The sequence below is a fragment of the Lactuca saligna genome, chromosome 3, assembly GCF_052625555.1.
Source record: "Lactuca saligna cultivar CGN05327 chromosome 3, ASM5262555v1, whole genome shotgun sequence".
In the NCBI taxonomy this organism is placed as follows: domain Eukaryota; kingdom Viridiplantae; phylum Streptophyta; class Magnoliopsida; order Asterales; family Asteraceae; genus Lactuca; species Lactuca saligna.
The window spans coordinates 173,905,501-173,914,664 of record NC_136419.1 but is presented as its reverse complement, the minus strand read 5'-3'; positions in this window follow the sequence as shown (position 1 = coordinate 173,914,664).

The following is a 9,164-nucleotide window of genomic DNA, read 5'->3' as shown; positions in this document are numbered from 1 at the left end:
TACTCCTTTCTGTGTCAGCATAGTGAGAGGTTTCGCAATCCGAGAAAAGTTTTGAATGAATCTACGGTAGTAGCCAACGACGCCTAGAAATTGACGAATTTCCGTAGGCATCTTCGGTGCTGACCAGTTCTCAATAGCTTTAATCTTGGAGGGATCCACTTGAATTCCTTCTTCACTAACCACGTGACCTAAGAATTTGACTCTTCGGATCCAGAACTCACACTTAGAGAACTTCGCGTATAACTTTTCGGATCGCAACGTTTCCAAGACTCGTCGTAAGTGATCCTTGTGTTCTTCCTCGTTCCGAGAGTAAACGAGGATATCGTCAATGAAGACGATGACGAACTCATCCAGGTATGGACGACACACTCTATTCATCAAGTCCATGAATACTGCGGGGGCGTTGGTATGTTCAAAGGGCATCACTACGAACTCAAAGTGTCCGTAGCGGGTTCGGAAAGTTGTCTTCAGAACATCTTCCTCAAGTACCCGTAACTGATGATACCCAGATCTAAGGTTAATCTTGGAGAAGTAACTTGCTCCTTGTAGTTGATCAAACAGATCGTCGATACGAGGGAGGGGGTAGCGATTTTTAACCGTGAGTTTATTGAGTTCTCTATAATCGATGCACATCCGAAACGATCCGTCTTTCTTCTTCACGAACAAGACCGGAGCTCCCCAAGGTGAGAAACTCGGTCTTATAAAGCCCTTGCTGAGCATTTCGTCAAGTTGGCCAGATAATTCTTGCATTTCGGCGGGCGCTATATGGTAGGGCGACTTAGCTACAGGGGTAGCTCCTGGAATTAGGTCGATTCTGAACTCAATCTGACGTTTGGGAGGTAGGCCGGGAAGATCCTCCGGAAAGACATCAGGGAAATCGCATACTACGGGAATGTCTTTCGGATCTTTCGATTTCTGGTTAGTGTCAACGACATGGGCAAGAAAGGCGCGATACTCCTTGCGTAAGTATTTCTGAGCCTGAACACTGTAGATGATATGAAGGCTCGTACTCGGCTTATCTCCATATATCAAAAGGGTTTCGTGATTCGGAAGGTTCAGACGAATGGCTTTGTCGGAACATAGGATATCGGCGCAATGGAGACTCAACCAATCCATACCAACAATGACATCGAAGTTTTTGATTGCGACTGGCATAAGATCGATTGGGAATGAGTGATCGTCTAACATGAGAGTGCACCCTATGTAGATTTCGCTAGAGCTTTCTGTTTTCCCATTAGCCATTTCTACGACGAATGTTTCTTTTAGTGGTTGAGGGGTTTGTTTGAGTAAGTGTTTAAAGTTATGATTTACGAAGCTTCTTTCTGCACCACTATCAAATAAGACACAGGCATAGGAGTTGTTGAGAAGAAACATACCCGTGACTACCGTGGGATCTGCTACCGCTTCATTGTGACCGATAGCGAGTAGCCTTCCAGTTCCTCCAGCATTTGTGGTCTTTGGACAGTTTCTCTTAAAATGACTCGCCTCTCCACAGCCATAACAAGTTGGGGTCACTCCCGTACCAGGAACCTGTGTGATAGGTTTGGGAGGGGCCTTACAAAATTGGACAGTATGGCCCTTTCGACCGCAGTTGGAACACTGCAGTTCACGGCAGGGGCCGTTGTGGTGGAAAAGGCACTTGGGACACTTGGGCAGGTTTCCACTGTAAGCTTTTGGCGGGTCTGGAGCAGCTGGAGTAGTCGGGGTGGTGGCAGCATGGACCGCCACAATTTGTTGGTCCTTTGAGGAGGTTTGAGTTTTCTTGCCCTTCATCTTATCCCATCGCTTCCTCTTTCTGTCAGATGAAGCGGGCGGTGCAGTGGTTGTTGTGGTTGCTGTCGCTGGAGTGGAGGAGATTTCATGGTTGATCAGACTCTGGGCCAATTCCTTGGCGCTATCAAAAGTTGTAGGGCGTGAAGCTAGAACATTTCCTCGATACGGGGGCACTAAACCCCAGATGTACCGTTCAATCTTCTTGTTCTCCGAAGGGATCATATTGGGGCACATAGTTGCCAAGTCGCAAAACCTGGCCGTATAAGTCGTTATATCGGTCCCCTTCATCTTGAGGTTCCAGAGTTCTTCCTCAAGTTTCTGAACTTCGCCCCTAGGGTAGTACTCTCCTCTCATGAGGTCCTTCAGAGTGTCCCAGCCCATAGCATTGGCTGTGACCAAGGAAAGTGAACTAACATGGCCGTTCCACCATGTCAAGGCCCTGTTGGTGAGGGTAGCAGTAGCGAACTTGATTTTGCTCTCCTCGGGACAAGAGCACATCTCAAACACCGCTTCGGTTCTTTCGAACCATCGGGATAATGTCAGAATTCCACCAGTACCGTCGAAGAAGGTGGGTTTACAGTTCATGAAATCCTTATAAGTACATCCCTACACTCGATGATGGACTTCATAGAAGTGTAATAGTGACTCACCATTAAGTAATGCAATATAGTGAGTTATTCTTTGAGTACATAATAGTGGTGCAGCATCCTTTAGTATTAGATACTTATTTACTCCGGGATATTACTTCATCTTTCTTTTAGTATTTTAGTGCGGTTATAGTGTCTTTCTTGTATGTTCCCAATAGTGTGAGTAATAGCGGACACCCATGACCTTCCCAGTCATGCATAGTGTAGTAGAGTAAAAGCATCCATGGGCCTAAGCGGCTCGGACTGAAGTTATCAGTCGGGATGTAATAGCGTCTGCCCCGTCTAGATCTATACATATAGTGTCGTCTTCTTATCGGAAAACTTCGGGCATAGTGTATAGCGTATAGAGTATCCCGTAGTGGATTAGTGAATTATCTCATGATTAGTGCATTCTCTTGTATTATAGTGTAGTAATCTTTCGTATAACTTGTATTGTATTCTCTTATTAGTGTATTGCTTCATAATAGAGAGAATTATAGTAGTGTAGAGTAATAGTGGAAACAAGGGATAGAGTCCTTAACTATACCTATTATAGTTAATTTAGTGTGTGTGGTTCTAATCAAGTTAGTGATTCAGGTAATTAATGAAATAAGAAGTACTCATAATCCGTACTAATATACGAGATATATAATTAAGAAATCAACGACAGTCAGATGGATAACCACTACCCTAAGCCCACAATCAAACAAGAAACAGGAAATAAGGCGAGCTATCGGTCCTAAGTCCTTCAAGTCTTACTTATATAAGTATATTAGTATGATTACATTCTCATAAAGAGTTTTATTAAACAAAAGTATTGTACGAAAGGAACATTTAAAACTTGTTTGTTAATTCAAGATAGTTTTGAAAACAATTGATTTATTTATAAAGCATAGTGATAAATCACATGTGATTTGAACTACAGGTTGTGAATCACATGTGATTAATCCTGTAATCTGAAAAATAGTCTTGTATAACTTTTCATAAACATGTATATTCAACTTGTATCTCCCCCCTAAAACATATAAAACATTTGAAAGGTTCATTTAAGGGGTATGAACTCACCTGAAATCGCGGAAATCGGGTGAATCGGGTAAATCGGGTAAAAGTGTCGATTGAGCGTTTGGTACCCAATAACCACTTGACCACCTCCTAGGACCCTAATGTCATATGAAATATGTATTTTACAAGAAGTTAATCATCTTATGCTTTTCATTATAGTATTTGGACATTCTAGCATCGTTTTCGGGGTTTTAAGGCCTAGAAGGGGTTCCCGAGAGTGGTACAAAATCATGAATGATTTACGGGAGGGTCCACGAGCTCACTCCTTTGGAGTTTATGGTCCAAAGGCCATCCTTTGGGAGTTTACGGCCGTAAACCCCCTAGGCTTGGCCGTAAACTCTTGTGGCACTCCAAAATGTATGATTAGGGTCTTATTTCACTTCCTTAATTTAGTGGTATGTGTCTTGGACTATTATAAGGGATTAAACATCATAATTTGTGACATTTTTGGGGAGTTTACGGCCAAGACTTGTTCTTGGGCCGTAAACTCAAGTAAACCCTTCAAGATGTATGTTTTAATGGTACAACAAGGTCTCATACACCTTACGTAAATCCTAGAATGCCCTATAGTGAGTTTGGGACAATTTGGCATACATTTTTGGGGAGTTTACGGCCCAAGAACATCCTTGGCCGTAAACTCTTCATTTTGTGTTCAAATGTGAAGTTTAATGGTACAACACACTTCCAAAGGCCTTAGCTAAAATCCTTACATGCATTTGAGGGGTTTTCGGACTTGTTTGACACAAAAATATGGGTGTTTACGGCCCAAGCTTAGCCTTGGCCGTAAACTCCCCTTTTTTCCATCAAATGATGTTGTTTGATGCATTTAAGCCTTCCTTGCTGTCAAGTCTAAATTGCCAAACACCCTAGATGAGTTTTTGGGGACATTAAACAAGTGTTTTTGGGGTGTTTGAGGTGTTTACGGCCTAAGCACATGCTTGGGCCATAAACTCCTTTTTAGGCTCTAATTCCTTGTGTTTTAGTGTCCAAAGTCCCCTAGGTTTATGCCTTAACTAGTCCATAAGCTTAAAGGAAGGAAAAACAAAGTTTTTGGCATGATTTTGGGGGTTTACGGCCTATGAAGCTTCTTAGGCCGTAAACTCCTTTTTTGGTCCTTGATTCTTATGATTTTGGACTCTAAAAGCAGTAAAGTATGTTTAGATTAAGTTAGGGGATGAATCCTTACGTTTGGAAGTCGGAATTTCGCGGATTTGGAGTCGATTTCGGGTCTAGAGAGAGAAAGTAGTGAGAGAGAGGTGAAAGTGTGGTAAAAGTGTTCAATTGTAGTGTTCAAGCGTTTTTATATGTCTCGGGTACTGTACCCGATACACGGCTACCCGATGCTAAAGTTTAACGGGGTTAAAACTTTTTACCCGGGTGAAGTGGTTGAAATAGTAATACAACTCTATTAGGTTAAACTAGGTTAACACGTACGAGTTATATTGCTTATAATGATCTTAGGACATGCATGTAATTAGATATTCGGATATTGACGATTCCAAATATAACATAAAATAACGTATGTTGACGCATTCCGTTAGTGAAAATGGGATTTGTAACGGGAATAGATTTCGGGTTGTCACATAAAGGGTTGCAATAAAGGAGTGTAATGCCTTTAATGGAAGTTTATGGTCTAAAGACCATATGTCTTGGAGTTTACGGACCAGGGGAGTAAGCTCCTGGCCATAAACTCTCAATAAGCCCCTAGAAGTGTATTAATTATACAACTCCTGTGGTTAATTGTTTCAAGGCTATATCAAGTCTTAGGGTGCCATATCAACTCCTTTAAGGAGTTTACGGCCATGGGACCATAATCTCTTGGAGTTTACGGCCGTAAACTTCCTTGGGAGGGTTCCTATGCTGCTTTCAAGTCTCAAACATTTCTAGGAACAAATCTAGACCTTGGTACTTGGCTTTAGGAGGGTTTATGGCACAAATAACACCATTCTATGGATTTTACGGCCATGGAACCTTTTGGGCCGTAAACTCCATCACCATTGGTGTTCTAAGTATTTTAACTAGTCCAAAACTCATCTAGGTACTTGCCCAAATAGTCTCTTGGCTTAAGGAAAGATTTAGGGTGTCCTTTGACCCCTTTAAAGGAGTTTACGGCCCAAGAAATACTCTTGGCCATAAACTCTTCCACACTTGTGTTTCCATGAGTTTTCTAGGTTCTAAACACTTAGGAGTACATGCCAAAAATAAAGTCTAAGCCTTAAGGAAAGTATGAAGGCATTTTGGCACCTAAAACATGGAGTTTACGGCCTAAGAAGATTCTTGGCCATAAACTCCCTTCTAGCCATGATTTCTAATGGTTTTGTTGGTATAAAGCATGAATTGGAGGCTTCTAGTTCGAGTTCTAAAGCTTTGAGGGTCATTTGAACCCTTAAGGACCTTAAAATGGAGTTTACTCCCCAAGAACGTTCTTGGGCGGTAAACTCCCGGATCTCACTTATTTGGCAAGCAATCTATTTTATTAAGCTTAAAACAAGTAGTATAAAACAACTAGAGAAGTATGCTCACAATCTGGGATAAAAACCCGAAGATCCGTGAGAGGAAATTTGGCTTTTCTCTAGTTGGAAATGTGAATAATGAATTAATTTAATTCAGAAATCTATTTATAGTCCTGAAATATTTTGGCAGAAAATATTTTTATTCTTGGAACGAACTCTAATGACTTAGAGTAATGGAATAACAGTGTTGCACAAAACCGTAGTGCAACCACTCTCCTAATATCTTCTTAAGTGTAAATCCTGAAAACTGCCTAACTTACACTTGGAGTCTGAATTTTCACTATAACTAATCTACATCTATTGGCTTGATACGGTTTGTTTAGAATGGAAATATCGGGTTGTCACACCACATAACTTCCTGTCAATATTTGTGTGTTATATTATTACGAGGTAGTGGTAGGGGTGAAATAGTCCCCGGTTGTTGGGTGCGATAGACCAACAGGTAAGTTAAGCACCCCAGAATGGCTTGGCCTGGGTAAGTCAGGCGCCCCCCAATTGCTTGATAGTATGTTATTGTATGGTATGTGGTATGATAGGGGAACTCACTAAGCTTCATGCTTACAGTTTTCAGTTCTGTTTCAGGTACCTCTTCAGTGAAGGGGAAGGAGTCGGCGCGGTAGCAACACATCACACGCACATCAGGATTCCGCAATTCGAGATATATGGGATTGTACTCCGATTTTATTACTACTCGATGATATGATTTTGAGACATGATTATTCCTGTTTTATGAACTAACTTGTTACCAACTCCGTTTTGGTTAATGATTTTATAAGTTACTTAATTAAAAATTAAATTTTTGGCCTTGAATTTTGGGATGTTACAAGTCGGTATCAGAGCCTTGGTTTAAGGGATTCGGGAACACTCTCAGGTGTGTCTGGACTAAAATTAAGGACGTGGTATAAAAAGAAAAAAATAAAAAAGGAAAATCATTTTTTTTTGAAAAGAAATTGAAAAGAGAAAGAGGAACTTTGAAAAAGAACAAGATGTGTGATGTGCGCGACCGGCCGAGCTCAAGTAAGTTTATCCAAAGATACCCATACATGTTATGTCATGCTATTATATGATTATAAGAGCTGCATGCTAGATTAGGGCTAAGGATCTAGAAAGATGTCTAATATTCCTGCTATATGTGTTTATTGAGCTGCAAGATAATACTGATTAGTCAGTTATATGATAGCTTGGATACAGTATGTTTGATTGGATTACTTAACGCCAGAATGCTGCTTGCTTTGTGCTAATAGAATTTCTAGCTATCTTTACTTAACGAATAAATGAATACATTACGTTACATATTTTGAGGATTAAATAATTTTCAGAAGGTTAGGTTTAGCCCTATAGCAATTGATGTGAAATTGATTAACAATCAACCTTGAAGCTTTGTAATCATTCTAACCATATTAAGATGCCCATGTGTTTGGATGGGGGCCATTTACTAAAAGCATCACTGCTAAAACATTACTCTTCAATGTAAAAAATGAGAGTATAGGTTATGAAATTGCCATAAATATACATATACTTTACACCATATCATGGAAATTATGCCATGTTGCATTGTAAATATGGACAAAAGATACTTATTTTGCTTGTAATTCATAAATGTGTAAATGTTGTAGGAATTTGTAGAAAATGAGCAAAAATAAGCACAAATCATGACTAAAAGCTGAAGTTGGAACTAATGAAACAAGAAACTAGGATTTCCTTAAATGACGCATTGTACCTAGCCCTGTCGAAAATACCCGATACCCGAATTACCCGCTCGATTTTTTCGGGTAACGGGTAAATCGGGTCGGGTAAATCGGGTATCGGGTAAATTTTTTCGGGTAATCGGGTTACCCGATTTTTTTCGGGTCGGGTAAAGGGTACATTTTTTGGATTTCGGGTATACCCGAATTACCCGAATTACCCAAATTATTTTAAAATTTCATTTTTCTTATAGAGCTTGTACTATATAGCAAGTATTTGATCACGCTTAAACTAATATCATTATTATAAAACATAAATATATTTATTATGACAATACGACACTAACAATATTAAAAGTAATTTTTATATATCATCACGTTCTTTAAAACTTAACTGTTTTCTATATTATAGTTTTTATTACAATTAACAAACTCATTATCTTGACGAAACTTTAAAACATGGCAAAACTTATGACTACATTTATCTTAAACATTTTAAACTTTTAAATTAAGATCTTTAGGTATTTGTTTTTTTAACATCTTATTAGATTAGATTAAGTCGTTACAAAAATATTTGATATCTCATGTATTATTGAATAGAAAATCTCAATGTTCAAAGCTTGAGTAACTTCGTTTATGTCTTGTTTGTTTATATAAACAAGACTAATAAAGCACGACGTATTTATTCCATTAAATTTATTTTTAGGTGAAATTCAAAAAAAAAAATCATATATTTCGGGTAATACCCGAATTACCCAAACCCGAATTACCCGAATTTAGTTTGGGTAGGGTAACGGGTAATTTTTCTAACATGAAAAACCCGAATTACCCGACCCGAATTACCCGAAACCTGAAAAAATTACCCGTTCAACACCCCTAATTGTACCATATTTATATGTGATTCATGCCAAGTTGATAGCTGCAATAATCCTTGAAGTTAACCACAATGCATGATATGTGTCTTCCTTATATTCACATCATGTAAATCTAGATCAAAAGAAAAACTATAAATAAGTCTTTTCCTTGACGTAATTATGAAAATATAAATATTAAGAGGTTCAAAAGTCAAAGAACGATTAGGAGCTATCTTGCATGATGGAGATTTTCATTAAAGCTAGGATATGAGGAATTTGAGACTTAATGTAACATCCTAAAAATCATGACCAAAAAATTTCTTTTAAAAACATTAATAAAACCATAAGTATTAAATCACTTCAACTAAAACTAACGGATTAGATAACAAATCAGAGTATCATTTCAAAACACTTGTTCATTTTATTAGAGTAAACATCCCAGGCTAAAATTCCTTTGGTGTGTGTGCCATGCGATCACCCCGAGCTCTTCACTCTGCTACCGGAAGTACCTGAAACCAAAACTGAAAACTGTAAGCACAAAGATTAGTGAGTTCCCCAACCTACAACATACCATATACGCATAACTATGAGTACATAACCACATACTGGGCCCCGCCCGCTGCATCGGGCCTTGCCCGGCATTGGGCCCCG